Source organism: Lutra lutra, chromosome 4 (assembly GCF_902655055.1).
Source record: "Lutra lutra chromosome 4, mLutLut1.2, whole genome shotgun sequence".
Taxonomy (NCBI): domain Eukaryota; kingdom Metazoa; phylum Chordata; class Mammalia; order Carnivora; family Mustelidae; genus Lutra; species Lutra lutra.
Window position 1 is genome coordinate 129,221,119 of NC_062281.1, and position 22,742 is coordinate 129,243,860.

A 22,742-nucleotide genomic window follows, 5' to 3' on the forward strand; every position below is an offset into this window, starting at 1 on the left:
ACTCACTAATTCATTCAACCATTCATTTACTCAATAACTATTTACTTGGCAACTAGTTATGCACTAGGCACTGTGCTAATTTCTGTAGATAAAATGGTGAACAAAGGAGACATAGATCTTGCTTCATGTTTTTTTTTTCTACCAGCAACTACTTCTGTGACAAATTAAGTATAATTGTAATTAATGCAATGATCAACATGTACAAGATGTTATGAACGCTGATAACCTTTCTGAGTCTAGGAAGTTCTTGAAGAAATGATTTGTAAGCAGAGATCTGTAGATGAATAGAAGTTTACAAGATGAAACAAATATTGATTAAACAATGAGAAAGTACAGAAATAGACTTAGCAAAGAACTCAAGATAAATCAGACTCAAATTCTCACCCAAGGAATCTTAAATATAAAAGGTTAGATTAGATTTATCTATAAATATAGTAGAAGATAGAAAGTGTCATAAGAAATATATAGCAAAGTTCAGTGAGAGTTCAGAAGAGAAATATGGATTTTTTCCATCTTAGAAGAACAAGGATGGAATTTGACAGAGATTTTCAGAGATGGTGTAGTGATTGCAGGGTTGTACCATCCAAATCTCTCATGATCAAGATTTTCATTCCCTCAGATTCTATGAGTGAGTATTGTGCTAAGAACTCATAGCCCTGTCCCTCTCCAATAACTGCTTTTGACTGAAAGAAACACATCATTCCCAAGTGTACACCCCTCCCAGGGTTGAGGGGAGTCCTCAACCAGGCACTAGTTACTGTGGCATTACAAAGATCAGGGCCCCTTGTCTGGGTTGCGATAACCTCTAAAAATCATTTGTTTCAGAGTTTCTAAGGGCATGAGCTGAAGCCGTATTTGCAATTATATCACATTTCCCCTTCCCCTTTCTGCCCGATTCTACTTCCTTTTCTCCTTCTTTACAAATGTTCTCAAAAACACTGTCCCATAAACCTCTGCACACAAATCTTAGAATTTCAGTGTCTGTTCCCTGGAGAACCCAACTTGCATCAGCTGGTATTGGGAGTGGTACTAGAAAGTGGACTGCAAAATGGAATTCTAGAGCTGAACAGACTAGCTAGCCATGAGGATTCCATTGCTGGTGGTGACTGGAATATGGATAGCTCATGACCTGCTATACAAGCAGGGCAATTATTAACACTTTCAACAGTCCAACAGTGAATTGGACTTAGGATAAGCTATTGAGGGAAAGGAATACACTAGTGGATGCAATATTTCAGGTATTTTAGAGGTTTGAGGAAAATTATAATTAAAAGTGTTGTGGCATTGGATGGCTGTTGTTTGGGGGAATCTATATATTGGAGCCAGTTGAAGGCTGAGCGTAATTGCCAGTTACAAGCCATGTGTAAAAGCTGAATTCTCCATATTAACAAACTTGCTGTGTCAAGGTGAGAAATGAGTTAAGAATGTCTAAGTTTCTGTTCTAAAGTTCTCAAATTCTTAGATTCTCTGAACTCTCTTGGACTACAGAAGTGGTCTACTGCTCCCAGTTAAAGACTTCTGCTTGAAGTTGATGCAGAGGTCTCTGCTTTGCAAGATAGCATATTTACCCTCTGAATCTAATCGTAACTTCCCTCCTGGTCAACAGGCGAATAAATACAGTCAAATCACAAGGATAAATCGAGTGGATAAGTGCTGATCCTGCTAATTGGCAAAAAGAACTATACCTTGATAACAAAAGCCATGGAAAGATCCCAAAATATTACGCACTTTGGAAGCAAGATAAGATATGATACAAGTAAGGTGGAGTTGTAACCTGGATGTATAACAGACCGGGTGTGATTTGCTGAGACAAATGGAGATGATTGATAGATAATGTTATTTCTAGATAAATTGGCAGCCATCAAGGGTACTGTCTATTTATGCAATTAAAAAAAAAAGAATTGATAACCAGGAGTGCAAGGGCAGCTACCATAAATAAATCATATCCCTTGCTCTATTTCTATGACAATTTGTTTTCAGAACTGGAATCATCAATGACTAAAGAAGTCACAGGAAGTAAGATCCTGCAATACCATAGCAAGTAAATATAATAACTAATGCCCTAGTTCTTTTAATGAAATACCTATGCCATTGTACATTTGGAGGACTGTTGGATATGATGACTCAGTTGATCTTAATATCAAGGTACCTGTTAGAGTGGAGTTTATGAGGTCCAAGAAGAGACATACTTGGTAGTGGGCAAAACTCTCACATTGACTACTTTACTCCGTGGAATAAAAGCTATCCCAGGGAAGTCCAAGCAGAAGCCTCTAAACTGTTCTCTCAAAACCCTGGCCAAGACAGTTGATAAAAAACAATACTTCATCCTGGAAAGAATGATAGATATCTGTGCCAGTATTAGAGACTTCAAGGATACAGGGATGGTGGTCTTCATAACACCCTCCATTTAATTAATCAGCCTAGTTTCTATGGAAACAGATGAAATCTAGAAGATAACAGATTTCTGCAGATTCAACCAAACAGTAACACTAATTGAAACTGTTATGTCAAATGTGCTGTCTTTGGTGGAAAGACTAGATGGCTTTAGTCATGTGGTGTATTACTACTGATTTGGACCATGTACTTCTTTCAATATCCATCAGGAAAGAGGACTAGAAGCAAGGAGAATTCTCATAAGGTGGATAAGAGTATTTCCTCACTGTCTTGCTCCATATCTTGTACTTTCTATCAGAATATAATCAGGGGGTGCCTGGGTGGCTCAGTGGGTTAAAGCCTCTGCCTTCGGCTCAGGTCATGATCCCAGAGTCCTGGGATTGAGCCCCCATCGGGCTCACTGCTCAGCAGGGAGCCTGCTTCCTCCTCTCTCTCTCTGCCTGCCTCTCTGCCTACTTGTAATCTCTGTCTGTCAAATAAATAAATAAAATCTTTAAAAAAAAAAAGAATATAATCAGAAAGGATCTAGGTTGATATATGCCATCCATATATACCACATGACAGCACATTGGACTCCTATATTGATGATACATGTGAATCAGATAAATTGAGCATAAAATGGCAAGTGCATTGAAGGCTTTAGTAAGTACATGAACTCTGAAGGATTGGAGAGAAATCAAACAAAGAGTCAAGGTACTAACTCATTAGTGAAATTTTTAGGGAAGCGGTGTTTGCCAGGACATCTCTTCTAAAATAAAGGCAAATGATTACATCTCATACTCCCACCACCAGAAGTAAATCTGGTATCTGGTAGGCTTCTGCAGGTTCTGGAGGCAGCGTATTCACATTTAGGAATATCCAACCCACTTACTGAGTGACATGGAACGCTGCCACCTTTAAGGAATATGCTCTGTGCAATCCAAGCAGCCTTGAGGCTTGTGCTATCCAGTCTGGCCCATCCTCTGGCATTATAGGTATCTGTGGTGGGTAAAACTCCAAAAGAGAATCACAGTGAGACATGCAATTACCTGGTGCCTGTCATGCCACCCAAAGCATAGTGCTATACACTATTCAAATAAACAAACTCCTTGTGAGCTCCTGAATTCTGATAGATGTGGAGAATCTGACTATGAAACATCAAATACTCATGGTTCCAGAGATGGCCATTGTGAGCTGAGTTCTGGGAGATAGACTGAGTCATAAGTTTGGGCAGGCCAAGTCATAGACCATTATAAGATGGAAGTGATTCATTGGGATGGGGCATGAGTAGAGCAATGGGGTCCAAGTAAGAATCTTAAACAAGTTGCCCAAGACCCCATATCATCTATCACAGTTGCACTGTCACCTTTTTCTTACCTTACATGTATGTCCACAAGAGGTAGACTGTGACCAGGAGATGGAAGAGGGGAAAAAGAGGTCCGATGTGTTTCGCAGTTGGATTGACTTGGAATGTGAGTACCCGCACACTAGAACGCCTCTTAGGGTTGCTCCTGACAGAGTGTGTTAAGGGAAATTCTCCCATTAAGTCTAGCTTTGGTCAGTGTACCTAGTTAAGCACTTTATGTGGAAAGGGGAGTGGCCCTGGCTAAGAATATATATGGGCTTGTGGACAGTGTCAAATGGCTTAGCTCATTGGTTATGTGGCTTGAAAAGAGAAGGAAAGGAATATTCAGAAGGAGGTCTAGTATGTGACTAGACCTTTGTGAATGGGCACAAAGTGTGGCAATCTTTGCATTACATGTTAATTTCTGCCAGAGACCACCCACTATGGAATGTTATTTAGTTACTAAATAATTAAGTAGACCACACCAGTCAGCCAGTTGACATCAATCAGCCTTTTGTTGCCAGCCACCCAAGAGCTGCCAAATGACTTATAATCAGAGTTAACCATGGTGGAATGGGTGGCACTCTAACATATGTGTACCTTCTTACCTTGACTGATCAAACTACTGTTGCTACCTCGAGTCTAACATGTTGATAACAGAAACCAATGATGAGCCTCAGATATGGTACCATTTCTTGAGGGGATCAAAACCCAACTTGATGGCAAGTTGATTTCACAGGATTCCTTTTACTCTGGAAGAAGCTGTGACTGATACGACTAAAATCATGATACATTCCAACTATGGGTTTCTATTTCCAGATTACAGAAGCTCTGCCAGCACCACTACCTGAGGTTAGTTGATCCATGAACATAGAATCCTGCCTAGCATTTTCTTGGATCAAAGAAGCTTCTGTAAAGCAATGAAGATGTGACAGTGGGCACAAGGTCATGGAATATACTGGTCCTGTTAAATACTGCACCACCCAGTTTTGCTGACTGAATATCTCTTGAAAGTACAACAAAGGTGCCAATTTGCTGATAATACCTGCTGTGGGTAATTACCACCCCATGGAATGTAATATTCCATTAAATAAAGGATTATTATAGGGTGCTCTAGCCCCAATATGTGAAATATGTAAGTCTGGGAATCAAAAGGTAGAAATATAAGTGGTTTTACTTCCCATTTTTCACAAGGACCTATTTGGGGAGTTTGTGATCCCTACATCTGTAACTTTAGGCTCTGTATGTCTAGAAATTAAAGTTCTTAGGCAGGAACAATTACCTCAGGGGAGATCTCATGTATTCCATTGTTCTTTCATGTGATCGCCCCTGCCCAGTCACATCAGAACTATAGATATGGAGAACAACGATGTTGTAATGTTATAATCAGGAGGAGATAGGAACTGCTATTATACAATGTGAGCAAGGAACAATAGAGCAGGCGATCCACTGGGGCATTTCTTGGAACTCCCCTACATAACTTAATAGTAAGAGGGGAAAAAAAAAAAGGTACATCAGTCATGGTCTGAGAAATTGAGAAATTGGTGACCGGGGGATAAGACCCTTCAGCGATTAGGATATAGTTCATTCTACATGTAACCTACCTAAACTAACAGAGGTGCTAGGTTAGAAGTTAGGGAATCTATAGCAGATATTGGAGGAAGGACAGTGAGTATTAGATGTAGTCTTGGGCTCCACTTCTCCCACCAACTTGTATCTCCTGAGTTACCACAAGAAAAGAGACTAGAATTCTAGAGCTTTTCCTAGGTATGAGGAAAGTAGTTCTGAGTGCTCAGCACATGGAAGTGGCCACCTGAAGTGAGTGTGTTTTCTTATGCAGATCTGCTTTTAGGATATGCCTGATGGTGGCTATTGACTGTTTACACCTAGCTACATCCCATTCTTTTCCTCTCAGCTGAAGACAGCCGCCTTGCTAAAGTCTATGTTCCATTTTCAGGGCAGCTTGCATTCAATGATAGGTCAATATAGTGGTACAAGTGCCTGCCTGGCTCCTCTCTACCACTGAGGATATGATTGGGGGATTGGGGACTGGGATATGTCTGAAAGGCATCCCCAGATTCTTAGTTCTCTGCAAGAGTTGCTGAGTCCCATGTTGCAATATTATCCAACTTGAGCTTCAACTTCTACCACAACAGTACTATTTCCCTTACTCTTTTATAGGCACCATTCCAGACGTCACTCTCCAATTAAACCCCCATTAAACCTCTATCTATACATTTCAGAATCTCAGAGCCCATTTTTTAGGGAATCCATCCTATGATACTTAGGTAGGAGAGAATATTTCCTTTTAAGGAAATAGCTTGTACAGATGCACAGAATTGGGAAAGTGATAGGTATGAACACTTAGTAATTTACTGTTGGAGTTTAGATGTATTGGGGAACATGCTTGGGGAGAGAGATGGAAGCCAAATCATAAAAGACTTTGAATGTTAGGATGATTGCCTTGAATACCTAATTTAATTGGCAATCTGGAACATTCATGCCTTTTAGAGCAGGCAACTAAACTGATCTGAACCTTGCTGTGGGAATATTGCAAGATATGTAAATTGCATTTACATGCAATTGAGGAAGAGTTCATATTAAAGACCCATTGGAGGGATTACCTCCGGTTTCCTAAGGGAGAAATCATTGTTTCTGGCCATGGTTAATGATAGTGGAAATGGTGAAGAGAGTTCCCAGGTAGAGGTAAACAAGGCTGGGGATGTGATTTGATGTGATGAGAAGTGGGAACTGGCAAAATGTGATATTTCTAGAAGTTTGAGAAAGATGCTTCGGGGCCTTTAGAAGTCTTTAGAAGAACCAGGAAGTGCCAGTTCACTGGGTTTCCTTGGAGATGATATTCTAGATATTTTCAGAGGGCATGGGGAAGCCTTTTGTTCAGCCGCTCCCTACTAAAATCCTCCCAACTGATTACAGAAATGTTTCCTAATCTTTGTTCCCATTTTCTCCCTAGGTTCAGTCTGCTCCATTCATTCTGTCTTTGTTCTTTTGGGGATTAGCTGAGACAGACTGTGAGTTGGTCCAATAGCTGCTTCTCTCTCCCACAAACCAGGTTACTATTGTATAGGTCCCTTTTAAGAGCAAAGGTTTTTAATGTCCCTAAGCTTTGACTTAATTATTCTTATTATAGTGTTACTTAAACACATTTAAACATAAAAATAGGTATAAACTCTGTGTGCTTATTGGTTTTATATGACTATGTATAAGAAAAACCATTTTATAAGTTCAAGTCAATAAAAACTATAAAACTAATAAAATTTAAATTAAGATCATTAATTTAATGGACAGATGAAGTTGTTCTGTGGAACTTAAATTGCTACTTACAACCTAAATGACAATCAGGCTCTTCTGAGTTTGGAATGCCAGTACTATCTTATCACTTATTGTGACTTAATTTGTTCACCATTTTCTGTATTCAAACTGTAGAGAAATCTTCATGAGGATTTCAAATGAAATTAGCTAACCTTTTCTGAGCAGGTACCCTTCAATTGCCTATGATGCACATTTCTTTTTAGCCTTAGACAATTAAAGTGATGTAATTTGATCCAGTGACATCCTGAACATAAGTGTGTATCTGGGAGCCAAAAGTGAGTTGTAGTATTTGGTTATAGACTTTTCATCCCAATGATTCACAATATGATTACTGAGAAATTTTTAGGTTACCATACTAAACATACAAGTAAATTTTTAGGGGTGCAGGAATCCAGCAGATTTTTTTTTTTTTAATTAAGTGCCTTGGCCCACAGCTTATCTTGAACTGCTACAATAATATTAAGGTCTTTCTTTGTTTTTTTTGGACCACTGGCAAGAAATTCTATAGAATTTCATCTTAATGTACAATTAAAGCCTATTTACCAGTAAAATACTATGTAATTTATTCAGGGTTTAGTGTTTGTAAGTCAAAATTTGTATAATCTTAGATTTGCTAAATATCTTTCTTTACTAAGTGGTCTGGTTGCCACACACAGCTTGGACAGTCTGAGAAGCTTCTGGAGGTGAGTGGCCTTCCATCTTCCTCAGGAAGGCTGCTTGCAGAAGTGTTGCAAAGCCTGTCTTACACTGGTGATGATTTTTAATTATTATTCTTGGCTTTAATGGATAAGTCCCTTTAGGTTTAGGTTCATCATGATCAACATTGTTGTGTATTTATTTAATCATGCTCTATAGTGTTAGCAAAGCATAATTATACTACTAATTTTCTGTCCTCCAATCTTATAATAACTTGATGTTAAGGTATGTACTCTGAATCATATATGAATCATCTATATTATCTAATCCTAACCTCCTCCCCCAAATTTAATTGTACAGTGAGTGATATTTCACTGCCATCATGGAGTAATATTTTCAATGGAAATTAAGAACAGGAAAATTAAGTGAGTTTCAGGGCCATTTGCCTTGTTAAAATGACTACAGGTCAAAACAGTTTGAAAGTTACTATTCTAATTAGCAGGACACCTCAAACTAGGTTATTTGTCTTTGTCTCCGGCTCTAGAAAAGTCACACTTAGTAAAGTGATTCTTAAGTTATCTTTGTGTAAACTTAGTTTTCATAATTTGCTGCCTAAAATCCATGATGACTGGGACACTTGGGTGGCTCAGTCAGTTAAGCACCTGACTCTTGGTTTTGGCTCAGGTCATGATCTCAAGGTTGTGAGATGAAGGCCCCTGAGTCAGGCTCTGTGCTCAGTGGGGAGTCTGCTTGAGATTCTATTGCTCCCTCTGCTCCTCCCCCCACCTCTTTCTCTCCCTCTCTCTCCCTATAATAAATAAATAAATCTTTAAAAAAAAATCCTTGATGACTAGATCACAATTTAACTAAGAAACAATGTGAAATGGACCCTTAGTGTAATTCTAGCCCTAATAGATCAGATTTGGTATCAAACTAGTACATTTTGGATCAAATCCAGATGGGTTTATTACCAAATGAACCAGAAGGATCTTGTTATAAGACTTTTACATCGAACATGGTCCCACAGAATGGATTTCAAGGATAGCATAGTGAGAATGTGGTGCAAATGAAAACGACATGGATAGCTCTTTTGATGGATGAGAAACGTAGGTAGAACAGGGGATAGAAAAAATGTCTTGGGGAACGCAGACGAGGATGATATAGGGAACCTGAGTCGGTTATTTTAAGCATTGGCCTTCGGGTATGAAAGGCAAAGGAAACAAAAAGCAAAATCTATGAAATTTACTTGAATGTCAGACAAGTGCCTGGCTGAAAACATTTGAAACTGTTACACTCAAATCAGTTCAATATGTTCAGTATTATTATTATTTTTATTACTAATTTATTTATTTTAATACCGTTGAGCACTGTAATAAACCACACTTCTCAGAATTTTTTCTGGCACCTTTTTACAATAGAGTCAAATACATTTTCTGCTCTCTGGGTTTATTTAGAGCATTCAGTTGTCTACTCATTTCCCTAGGTATCTTAAGTACAAAAATGTGAATTTGAGACAATAAGGGAAAGGCCCAAATTTTTATTAAAAGAAAGTTGCTGAGGGTTATGGGTAGCCCAATAGAACTTTGTTATATTGTATTTCATTTCTTATTTTTATTGTGTTTCTTTATTATTTACATAAATTAAGATCCTTCCTAGGAGATGTAAGGACTTCCATAAGTGCAAATCAATGGCAGTACTTTCAGAGGAAAGCTTGGTGGTTAGCTGGTGATGGCAGGATTTGCAGGAGCTCAGGAATTTAAAAGATGGTTTCTATTGCTTAGTCTTTCTACAGAGTGAACATGATGTGGATGAGAACATGTAATTCCAACACTCTTCCTTGAAAACAGGAATTACCGAGGTAGTCTGTCTCTACAAACCTACTTCTAATTTCTCAGATTCTCCTGAAGACAAAACTGATGGGTTTCTCTTTCTCTGGTTACTTATTTTTCTGGTTAAATCTACACGTACATAAAAATCACAAAGTGAATAGATGGAGTGCATTAAAATCATTTTTTGATTCCATGGCATCTTAACCAAACCTCTACTTCTTGATTTTTGCCTCTAAGAATATACATCTCCAACATTGTTTTCTTATACTCATAATGAAAGGGTAGTTATTTAGGCAAAAGCTTTCTAATAAATTCAGTGACTGAAACACATACTCTCTTTAATCTCTGCACTTCTTCAGAGCAGGGTGGTAATGGCTGTGTCTAGAATATTGAAATTCCAGAAAACCAAGAGATGTGAATGTGCAGATTTTAGGTCTGAGAACCAGAGGTGCCCTAGTTTCAGTACAGTTCTGTCTTCCCCAAGTCTGTATAACCCCTACCTACTCCTTCATCCATACAACACTGTTTCCACACACTTTCTGCCTCTGGGGTCTTTCCATTTATGCTCTGTCAACTGTCTCTTCCGTTGCTTGCCAACTACATCCTCCCTTTGGTCTCTTTCTCCACAAGGAGACATTTTTTAGTCTCTTTTGGTAGCTGCATAGATTGAAGGAAAGGAGACAATTCTGAACAAGAGTATACTTTTACATTTACCCCTAAAAATTGGAAAACTTTAAATATCTCCCAGACTCAAATTTCTTCATGTCATATATAGTAATAAAGTCAGATACAGCTGCATTATCTTTGTGTGTGTAAACAACTTTCTGGAACTCATTCAGATCTTTAAAATATACCTATGTCCACATAATGCCCAAACATCCTGTTGAAAGATTCAGTCAAATCATACAGTTGTTTGGTTTACAAGACACCGTTTTTTGAATATTTGTTTAATCAGAAGATATTGAACATCTGCATCTTAATAACTGGATGAATGGGTATTGTTTAAATAATGAAACAGATATCTCTCTATTTTTTTATTTCTATTCTGGTTTCAGTAGTCACAGCTTTGCTATTAACACCTAGAGAGTAATTTATTCACTGTGACCACATTGCTGATATTTTTCTATAATCAGACTGATTCTAAGAAATAAAAATGTTAGTTTCTGTTGATCACACAGATTTATTTTTTTCGAACAGATTTGTTTTTATTCTAAATGTCACATAATAAAAAAATCTTTATGTGTATATATTTACATACGTACTTTTATAGGTTTATATATATTAAGTAACAGAGATATTCATAAAACTCAGTTTTAACAAATAAAACATTATTTTATTTTATCATGCAGTAATATATAAAAATAGTAGCTGCAAAATTCATTTTTTTATTTTCTTATAAAATGTGCAAAATAAAGCATTTAGACAGGAAGGGGAGAATAAAAGAAGCATTTACTTAGTCTTATATTGGTGTGAATATAAGTATTCTTTTTCAAGAAGTTACTGTTTATTACATCATTGGCATCAGCACACAAAAAAATTATTTTTGATAAATGAATATTTATTTATTTGTTTAATCAATTTTTAAATTTCTTTCCTTTCTTTCTAACTTCCTAAGTATTTACATGGTCTTTTTAAAAAAAAGATTTTGTTTATTTATTTCACAGAGAGAGCACAAGCAGGGGGAGTGCCAGGCAGAAAGAGAGGGAGGTAGATGGACAGGGAAGGGAAGAGAGAGAAGCAGGCTTCCTGCTGAGCAGGAGCATGATGAAGGGCTCAATCCCAGGAGCCTGGGATCATGACCTGAGCCAAGGGCAGACACTTAACTGACTGAACCACCCAGCACCCATACGTGGTCCTTAATTGAGCAGACTTTTACACAAATTTGCCAGGAAATATTTCCATATTGCATTGCGGATTTTGTGTGTGTGTTTTAAAATTTTATTTACTTATTGGACAGAGAGAGACAATGAGAGAGGGAACACAAGTAGGGAGAGTGAGAGAGAATCAGGCTTCCCGCTGAGCAGGGAGCCCAATGCAGGCTCCATCCCAGGACCCTGGGTTCATAACATGAGCTGAAGGCAGACGCTTAATGACTGAGACACCCAGGCACCTCTGGATTTTGTTTTCTTATTTGATTTGTTTCTAAAATTTTCTGAACTTGACTCTATACATACACACACACACCCCATTTTATGGAATACAACCAATTCTTTAGGCTATTAACTAGATTTTTCTGTTATAATAATGGAATTTTTTGGTCACAATAAATTAAATAATTTGCTTTTTTTCTTTTAACCTAATTTAACAAGGGTTTATTAAGTAACCATTTTATACTTGAAATGATATGCATATGTAATTGATGAAGTCTTAGAATATAAGTGAGCTTCAGTGGGGTGAGGTCTGGAGTCAATGACCAAGAAAGAATTCTTGAGACATCTTTGGTGCAAAATAGTGGTTTGTTAAAGCCTGGGGATAGGACCCGTGGGCAGGAAGAGCTGCTGCCCCGGGGATGAGGGGTGGCAGGTTATGTACAGTGGGATTGGGGAAGTAAGGAAAAGGGAGGTTTCAATAGAACTTTCATATGCTAAAGAGGACCTACAAGATACTGGAGGCCTTGAGGCCTTGCCTTTGCCACGGTCATTTTTCCCTCTAGCAAGGTATTAACATTAAGATGGGTGGGAGATTCCTAAAGAATGTCCCATATGTCCCACCCAGGAGTGGGGGTGGGGAAGGTTACAGGGGTGTCAGCTTTTGCTTTGTCCTCAGCCAGCCTTCTGTTCCCTCATCATAATGGCTGTTTGGGTTAACTACAAGTTTCAATGCAGTCAAAGCAGATACATGGATTTAAAAATAAGAAATGGCATTTATGCTTTTTGTTTTTGTGATCAGGGTGCACTTCTCCACTCAACTTATTCCTATGCTTTCTAAAATAAACTTTTTTATACAAGTATCTTATTTGCTGAAAATTTAGAATTTAAAAATATTTATTAATTAATAGCTTTTGTCTGGATAACTTAAACATCTTAAAATTGTGACTTAAATAATTTGGAAATTTTTATTACCTTTTAAAAATTCCTCTCTTGTTTCTATCCATTGCCCATATTATGTGCATAATATTTGATAGTTACTTTGTTAATTTATACTAAATTGTTATAATGACTTCCATGTGAATTTATATTGCTTATGTCTTTACAGAATCAGCAAAATTTATTATTAGAAATAAAATTTATGTAACTGTGTATAGTTTCTGCCATAAAATTGGCTGTAACTGTGACAAATATTTGAAAGTAGAGGAAAAAATTATATGGAATCTGGAGCAACAATGATTGATTCACAGAGCATTTATTCAAGGGCTAGGTTTAGCTTTCTCCTTGGTAGTGAATATCAAAATATTTATAGATAGTATGTGTACACACACATGAACAAAATATACACATTCATATATATGAGTACTTAAAATTTTTGGTCATTTTAATTGTTTAAACAATAACAAAACAAAATGGAAAAACAACTCCCTAAAATTATATAAAAATACTTTCCTCAAGTAATATTTTAGAAGAATAAAATAACAATGAAAAAATTACTGTGGGCAATAATATTGGAAAGTTTCCTCTTTCTGTAGCAAAAATAATAGGGTACATGTTTCTGAATAAAACGAGGAGACAGTATAAGATATCTACCCCAGGCAAATGGTTTAAATGAGCACATACTGATTTTAAAAAATGAAGAATTCATTCAAAAATAACACTATTGCTGATAAAGAACATTATATGACCTTCCATCTTTAGGACTTCAGTCAGCAGGAGTCTGAGCTTGCTTCCCACTGTCAGTGCTAAAGAGATTAGTGATGTAATTGTCATTGAATCCGATGTCCTTCTAAAAAAAGACTTGAATTTGAAATGCAAATCAGAATTTATTGAATCTTTTATGCCACGGTGGTAGAATTAAAGAACTTGGTTTATGATGAGAAGACAAGACTGACAACTAGATAAGAGCTATGTTTTTCACAAAGTAACAGAGCAAAATAAACAATGAAATCAGGTTTTTGGTGGTCTCATTGTAATATGCAAACAGAATTTTTTAGTAATTCGAGGACATCTAAACACTTAAAAGATCATCTTCTAGGCACCTTACCATTGAAACAACTACCTTCCCTTCCTCTGAGCCAATTAATAGACTCCAATGAAATCCCTGTATAAATCTTAAATACTTGAAACCCCCATCGGTGATAACTAGAATTGCACGTACACAAACACTATGCCCAAGAGTTGTAACCCTGAACTGTGTCAATAATAGTAGCTGTATCTGTTTTGGCTTCAGGGAATGGAAGGATCCTGACAGACATATCCAAAGTCTCTATTTATATTCTATAATGCAACATAAGACGCATAAGCTGTTTTGGAAATTCTGCATTATAGAGGGAAACTGTAGCATCTTGGACTTTGTTGGACTCAGTCCAAGGAATTTTAGTGTGTGTGTGTTTTGTAGTCCAAAGGCAGCTATGGAGTTGTCATTAAAGGAACATGGATTATTGTTTTGTTTTAAATATTTTATTCATTTATTTGACAGACAGAGATCACAAGTAGGCAGAGAGAGAGAGAGAGGAGGAAGCAAGCTCCCTGCTGAGCAGAGAGCCCCATGTGGGGTTCAATCTCAGGACCCCGGGATCATGACCTGAGCCGAAGTTAGAGGCTTTAACCCACTGAGCCACCCAGGTGCCCCTGGATTATTGTTGTTTTTTTTTTTTTTTTGAAGATTTTATTTATTTATTTGACAGAGATCACAACTAGGCAGAGCAGCAGGCAGAGAGAGAGGGGGAAGCAGGCTCCCCACTGAGCAGAGAGCACATTGCGGGGCTTGATCCCAGGACTGGGATCATGACCTAGGCTTTAACCCACTGAGCCACCCAGGTGCCCTTGGATTATTGTTTTTAAACAAAAACAAAACAAGCTAGTTCTCTGCTGATACAATGGGGTTCTCTGACTTGCCCAGGACAAATAAATGATGTTGGGAAGGGTGGCTAGAAAACTCTTTGGATTAGTATAGCTTTAACTGTGACTGGTTGTAGACCATGTATTACATGTCAAATTTAGGCACAAGAAACATAGCAAGTGTTCCCTTCTCAAAGCAACTCGTACATGTAAGAAATGTTTAGAGAATAATACATATCTTAAGCTGCGATTGGGAGAGAGGGCTGACATAAGTTCCAAGAAGAGAGAGATCACGTTGAACTGGTGCTTAGCTGAGGCATGAAGAAAATATTTAATTTACAAGGACAAGACAGAAAGGGCAGACTATGTCAGGCAAGGAGTGTAATACGTTGAAATTGAAAAGCTTGAACAGTATTAGGTTGAATGATAAGATTAATCAAGATAGTAACAAACATTTACTGATTTCTTATGGGTGTCTCTGTTCTAAGCATTTTCATCTACTATGTCATTTCACAATCAAGCTTTTTTCATAGAAACGAAGAAAGAAGATTCACAGAGAACTATGCAACTTCCCTAGGAAGGAGCTGGATGCAGGTAATCTCCGAGTCAGTTTAATTGGTCAAAATGGCAGATGTAAAACTTGTTTATTGTGGGAAAGAATCAACTTAGTGTTGACCTGGTATAGACATCTTAGTTGGTTTTATTAACTAATGTCACTTATGACATATTTTATTTTAAAATCAGATTATTGTATTTGTCTATCTTCAATTGTAGGAAACACTAATTCCAATGTTTGTATAAATAAGTTACTGGTCACATAGCGGTAGATACATAGCAAAATAGAACCATTGTTATGCAGGATATTTTAGTTTGTCTATTTACTGAGTTTCCTTATTGCCCCAGAGCAAATTAAGTTGTTTAACTCAGAAAACGAAAACAACAACAACAACAACAACAACAACCTCATAAAAGATAAAGTTTGAAATGACCAGTTGTTCAATTAGAAAAAAATGGAGAAAAGTCTCAATTTCTGGACAGTCTAAATGTGGAAAAATCATTAAACACTAAAACTTGAGGCAAACTTACAAATTCTTTTCCTAAATTAAAATCGAAATTAATATTGTGAAGTCATTACACTACAGAGCAGGACATAAATGTAATTAATTGATGTTAGAAATATCATACAACTTAATAGAATTATTTTGCTAATAGATTTTCAACTGAGACTCCAGACTATAAAAAAAGTCAGTTTGATGGACTTTTCAGGAGAATCCTAATGGACACAGTTAATATACATTATTTATGTTCAGCAGTGTTTTTTATTATACACATGTGCCCAAAGGCTTAGGCAATGGGCACAGATTTTTTTTTAAATAAATTGAAAGAATAAATAAATTAAATAAAATTAAAGCCACATGTTACATTTGGGAGTAGGGGAAGAGCCATATTCATGTGACTGTTGGCTACTCTGGATGTTAAGCTTGAGTCTGGTTTCAGGTAATCTTATGATTAGAGACCTATTCCCTAAATAATCTAGGCCCAGTCTCTAGTAACACGCAGAGAAAGCAGTGGATGGAGACTCAGGTTCAGCACATCCTCAGAACCTTGAACACAATCCATGCAGTTTGTGATCTAGCTGTGAGGCATCTTGGCAATTTAAAGGGACACATTCTTCTAACTAGGTAACTTTGAAGAGGGAGGTGTTCAGTATAATATTGGATATTTAGATGATCAGACATGGACTTATATGAGCTTCCTCACAATCCAATAGCTGAAAAAAAAATATGGACCAATTAGAATTCTCATCTTTTCCAAGGGATTATCTGGAAAAGGGATCAGGAAAAACAACAGACTTCTCTCTCTACCTTTCCCTTCATTAAAACTAGGGAAAGAAAGGAGAAAGACGATGTCTGGAATGCAATGTGAGATTGTTTTCTTATAAAAGTCTGCTATTATGGATTTACTTCTAATCATTCTTAGACTATATGATTATGTATTATGACAAAATGTCATAATACCAACTTTTTGATGGAATGTCAGAAACATTTTATAAAGTATGTGGCTCCCTGAAAACTCAAATGCTTTTATAACTCCATAAAGTTACTATAATAGGCTTTATGATTTCTTTTAAATGACTGTCAGAGGGACCTGCTATTATCTTGACACTTGTATTTGAGAAACTTTTGCTCGAGCTCTTATACACCTTTATGGCGACACTCAATGTCTAGGCTCTTTTACGACTTCCTCTTTCTGCTTCTCATTATGTCTAACCAGGAATGTTTTGTCTGTTTTGATTAGCAAGGTTAGAAGTGAGCTGAAGTCTGAACATTTTCTTTTTCTTGCGCTGTTTTTCAGTTCTGTTTAAGAAATATTTACTAAAGCTCTGGAACCATAAAAATGAAGTAGATTTTGAGATTGTATTGATGTAATGGAAGAGGAAGTATTGCCCTTTGTTACTATACCCAAAACATCTCAGAAGTACAAGCAGAGAAAAATGTCTCTATCATGAGAATTTAATATGAAATCATGTTCTTCTTCTGTCATACAGAAAATTCATCATAGATTTTATCTGCAATAAAAGCTATGTCAATGGTGCCACGTAATACATTTGTAAAGGTTAGAGATATTTTAACCCTCATCTGTGACCAGAATAATAATAATAAGTAACCCAATGAAATGCCAACAGCAGATGGTTAATAGTATAAAAACTGTCTGCACATATTAATGCAAAACAGCATAGGAATCCCCATATTGTAATGCAGGGGGGTCATTTCAAATGGTGTCCTTGGAATGATAAATTTATTACATAAGTAAAAAAAATATATGACTACTAATTCTATCAATCTTATGTCCTTGTCACAGATTCGTGTTTTTAAGGTCCAGAGAAATTATACTGCTGTATTAGTTCAAACTCTCACAAAGGCCTGTGAAAACATAACAGCCACGTTACTACAATGACTTACTTTTTGACATGTGTCTTGTAACAAATCCTGCATAATGAAGAGCGTATTCTCAGAAATATAGGTTTTACTTATCTGGCTTTCAATTTCCAAAATTTATATGATTCTCTATTTTTAACTTCTGCTAATTAGGAAAACAAATACAGGAGTAAATATTTATACCTGGATCAAATATTCCTTGGAAAATTAAAGTTGCTGATATTTTTTTCTGTAAAATTGTAGTATCTCTTGTTTTTCCCCCCTACTTATATCTCCTATTGTGGCTTTCCAAACAGAATTTACTTTCTGCTTTAATTGCATATTATATTTTTATATGAAAAGCTGAATTTTGTATATTACAACTTCTTTATCAGCAGTTGAACTATTGCTAAGCAGCCACAGGACATATATTTAAGTCCCTATACCCAACATTGAGTTAGAGCATAACTACAATTCAGAACTAGCTAGAAAAAATAAAACACATTTTTAGATTTTGTCTTTCACTGAATATACATAAGAAACAAATAAAAGTTTTAATTGGGAAAATCCAAATAAAACTCTCCTCCTCATCCTCCTCGTCCTCCTCCTCCTCCTCTTCCTCTTCTTCTCCCTCCCCTTCTTTTTCCTTCTCCTTCTTCTTCTACAACATCCCAGACAGACAATGTATCTAAACAACCAAATTCCTTTCTTAAGGCTCACATTGACTTCTGGTCATTTTATTCTGAAGTGCCTAATGTATTTGGAATACAAGATGATTTAATTTAGTTGGTTTAATCCACAGTTTCAACTTTTGCCTTTTCTTTTAAAACAAGTTCCATGAAAGCATCCACAGAAGCCTTGTTTTGATTACCCTTTATCCTTCAGCCTTAGATCAGTATCAGCTCTTTCCCCGTGCTCACAATCCATTATAGAAAATACTGTAGATTTCTACAGCATCACCAAATATCACATTATGTTTGCAATTTTCCATAAGATTTGTATAGTATAAAGTAAAAATGTTTGCTTTAAGAGACATCTGCTATAAATAAAATGACAGTGTAAATTTTCAAGAGAGCTGCAGAATTGCTGTAAAGGTTCATAACATGAGCCTTCTAGAGTGGGTTCCAGCACTTAGCAATTTTCCAGAGGGTCAATAGTATTCACCTCAATGTTCTTGAACCCCTACCCAACTCCCGGTTCTCCCATCCTCCCTCCCAGCTCCCAAACTGCAATGAAATTAGCCTGTAATGCTTTCATCGCCCTTGCAGATCAGCTTTCATTCTCAGAGAAACATGGGAATGGCATTAAAATATGCTTCCCACTCTTACAAAATATTTCCTTAAAGTGACTTAAAAACTCAAACCAGTTACTTCAGAGTCTGATAGTATCTTTATTCAATAGAATCAACCAGCTTGAAAGGGTCAGCCATTCTGGTCAGTGACACATATTGTTTAAGAAGTTTCCAGAACTACTCATTAAAGCTCTGCCTCAGGAGAAATTTGTTAGGGAAAACAGACACAGGCTGGCATTGCTTCTTCCAAATTTTCCTGTTAGTGTTCTTCAAAAACAAAGAACAGAGTTCTCATAACATGGTTTTTTTTGAGTGACAGAATCTTTTATGTTATGTAAAGTAAAGATCTCCATAGTGGCTGTGGTCAGAAACAGAGTTGAGAAATCATTGAGTAAGAATGATGACCAGAAGTCAAAAATATACTGTAGTTCAGAGGGAGACAGAGCCACTTTCCTGAACATGGTTGTTGAGGAAGATTTTAAAAATACATGTAAATACTCCTCAATGATGTCATTTTTATATTTTAGTATAGATGGTGAAATCAGAGCATCAAACATTACTTTAAAATTCAAAACATAACATTCTATAGAATGACAAATACATTATATTCCAGCTTTGACCTTAAGAAGGGCTTCAGGGGTTGATGGAGAAATGTGTAAATTAAGGTTCACTATTTTTCCAATAAAAAGAAGGTACTTCCTAGCAACTTGTGTGAGTATTTTTTCCCTTATTTACTGCATATCTAGTATGACAATACTTTTCAGTATTTATAGGAACATATTTTAAATGGTTTTTTCATTATGTTACCCCAAAGGCAAAATTATTTTATGGGAAAATTGATTTGCTATCAAATAAAACAAAGATAAGTGTTTAAAAGGCCCTAAGTAGTCAAATGATAGAAATTTTTTTGCTCACTAACATTCCCGAATGTGTTATACTATAGCTTTGTGCATGCACATGTGTGCATGTATATTTTCAAAGCTTTCCATATTTATTGTTCTCAAAAGTTACTTTTTGTAGCAATGGGGGAAATGTTAGGCTGCCACTTTCTCAATAGCAAGTGCCTAATGCACACAGAAATTACATAAATTGTTACGACTATCAAAACCAATTGCCAAATTTTTTTTACAAAATACTTCCCCCTCTTATAAATGGTTTAATTTTCCCCTATCTCTTTGAGTCCTTTATCTTCTCCAATGCCCTACCCTGCAATATATGTGAAATTTTATCAAAAGCTTTCTGATATTACCATAAATTACTGTGTAAGCAGAGCTATTGCTTATCTGTCAAGGGGGCTTTTTTCTCTTTCTTTAGCAATTTTCTCCATTCCTATATGTGTGAAAGGTTTCCCTTGCTATTTCTTACCAAGGACTGTACCTTAAAGGCTTTGACTTTTACTAAGGGGATATGGTAGAAATTCGTTCATAGAATAACCTCATGACACCACACAGGGGCAAGAAAAGCATTGTATTTCATATGTTCTTTCTTTAGCAAGTATTTAGGGTGAATAATTTCTATATGGCAGGACAAAGTCCTATGTTAAATATAGAAAATGTATTTCTTTATATTTAATGTGTTTTTCTAACTTTTTAGTCCATTTTTTGTATGTTTTGCATGCAATGACTACTTCCTCTTTTTTCCAATTATTTATTTTTAAATCTCTTACAATATGTTTCATTAGTGCAACATGGTAAATGTTAATCTTTTGATAGGAATTATTTTACGGGCCCTATTGTACCTGGTTAGTCATAATTTTTGACAACTATGCAATTATCTTTTCTATTGTGAGCTTTCTTTAAAAATATTCAAGGTTAATTGGATGGATATTATACTTTGGAAAGAAGTTATGATGATATCCTATTATAAACGGTATCATCTGGAAAGAGGCTGAATATCAGGGTTGTTTTATTATTGCCACAGGCAGAGATGGAGTGAAATTTCTATTTTGGGCAGTGCGGGGAAAAGGTCACTTTGAAGATCCAGACTTTGAGAAGGATTGCCATGATAACAGAATATCTGGAAAGTGCTTTAAAGAAGAATAACATATAGCTCTTAGTGATGTGCCTGGGGGGCTCATCAGCCAACTGGAATTCTGTTTCACACTCAATGACTCATCCTGCCATATTTTTAATTCTACATAAATGTCACCTCAGGTATATTTAAAAGCCCTTTACAAAAATTAGATAACCCACTGTTCCTTCTATAGCACACACATGTTAGGCCCCCAGATGAATTAAAAAGCAAAATAGAGAAGATGTGTCTTTGACTCTGTTTGTATTGAGATCCATGCAATAATGTAGAAAATGTTTCTATTTATCATCAAGACTGTGTATGTCAACAACGATCAAATTGTTTTCAAAGGCAACAGCAGAGATAATAAGCAATGACAACAAACTATTAGGCTTCCTTCTTGCATGGTAATTTTCTTCTCAGCACAGCTACTCCATATGGATGCCTTCGCTCTGACCACAAGGAGTGGGTCGTCTCTGCATGTGTGATGGGAAAAACACTGCAGCTTCTGTGTCTTCCAGCTCTTCTTTTATCGCTGTATTTCTCTTATGTATTTAGGCCTTTGGTGAGAGTAAAATTGAGAGCGCTGCTTCTGGCGGTGATACATTCTGTGTCCACACATACAGCTTCCGAGGATTAGCCATATGAGCTTGGACAAGAGTCAGGTAACTCAGGCAAGGATATTTCCCCATTTTCAAAATGAAGACGACAATAGAAACTACATCAAAGAGATTTTGTGAAGATGAAACAAAATTAATATATTTTTCTATTATCAAATTAGTAACTAAATATATTTCTTTTTTAAGAGAGAAAGCACAAGGTGGAGGAGAGGGGCAGAGGGAGAGGGAGAGAGAAAATCTGGAGAAGATGCCCCACTGAGCCCAGAGCCCCATCCCAGAACACTGAGATCATGACCCGAGCTGAAACCAAGAGTCAGTGCTCAACTGACTGAGCCACCCAGGCGCCCTATAAATGTATTTCTTTATTTTACTCATTAGAATTTTTTTTAAAGCAGTTTTAGGTTTACAGAAAACTTGTGCAGGAAGTACAGAGAGTTCCTATGTATTTCTGCCCCCCCCATTTCCCCTCTTATTAACATCTCGCATTAGTATGGTACATTTGTTATGACTGACAAATCAGTATTGGCACATTAACTAAAGCCCATGGTTCACATTAGGATTCATTCTTTGTGTTCTACAATTCTGTGGGTTTTGACAAATGCACAATGTCATGTATTCACCAATACGATATCATATGAAATAGTTTCTCTGCCCTAAGAACTTTCTGGGCTCCACCTGTTCATCCCTCCCCTTCCCCCCCTCCCCAAGAGCCCCGGTGACCAGTGATATTTTTATTTTCTCCATAGTTTTGCCAGAATCTCACAATCCATTATGTCACCTTTTCAGACTCACTGATTTCACTTAGCAACATGTATTTAAGGTTTTTCCATGACTTTCTGTGACTTGATAACTCATTTATTTTTATCACTGGAGAGTATTCCATTGCTGTTGATGTGCTACATTTTGTTTCTTTGTTCACCTTTTGAGGAACATCTCGGTTGCTTCCAGTTTTAGTGATTGTGACTAAAGTCACTATAATCACTCCTGCATAGGTTTTTGTGTGGACATGTTTTCAACTCCTTTGGATAAAAGCACAATTGCTGGATCATATGGTGAGAGTATGTTTAGCTTTGTAAGAAACTGCCAAACCGTCTTCCAGAGTGGCTGTACCATTTTGCCTTCCCATCGGCTGTGAAGGAAAGATCCTGTTGTCTCAACCGTAGCTGTGTTTGCCATATCCATGTTTTGGATGTTATCCATTCAAAGAGATAGGTAACGATATCTTATTGTTGTTTAATATGTATATTTTAAGAACAAATATTCATTAGCTATTTTGTACCAGGCCCTGTTCTGAGGACTGGGTTTCAAAAGGGAATGAAACAGACAAAAGAAAAGCTCCCCATGTAGTTTGTCTTCTTGTTGGTAGAGGCTGGAAACAAAGAAATTAGTGGTAACTGTATATGGAGGATGGTGATAAATGCCGGTATGGAAGAAGTTTGAGGACAGAAAAATGCTG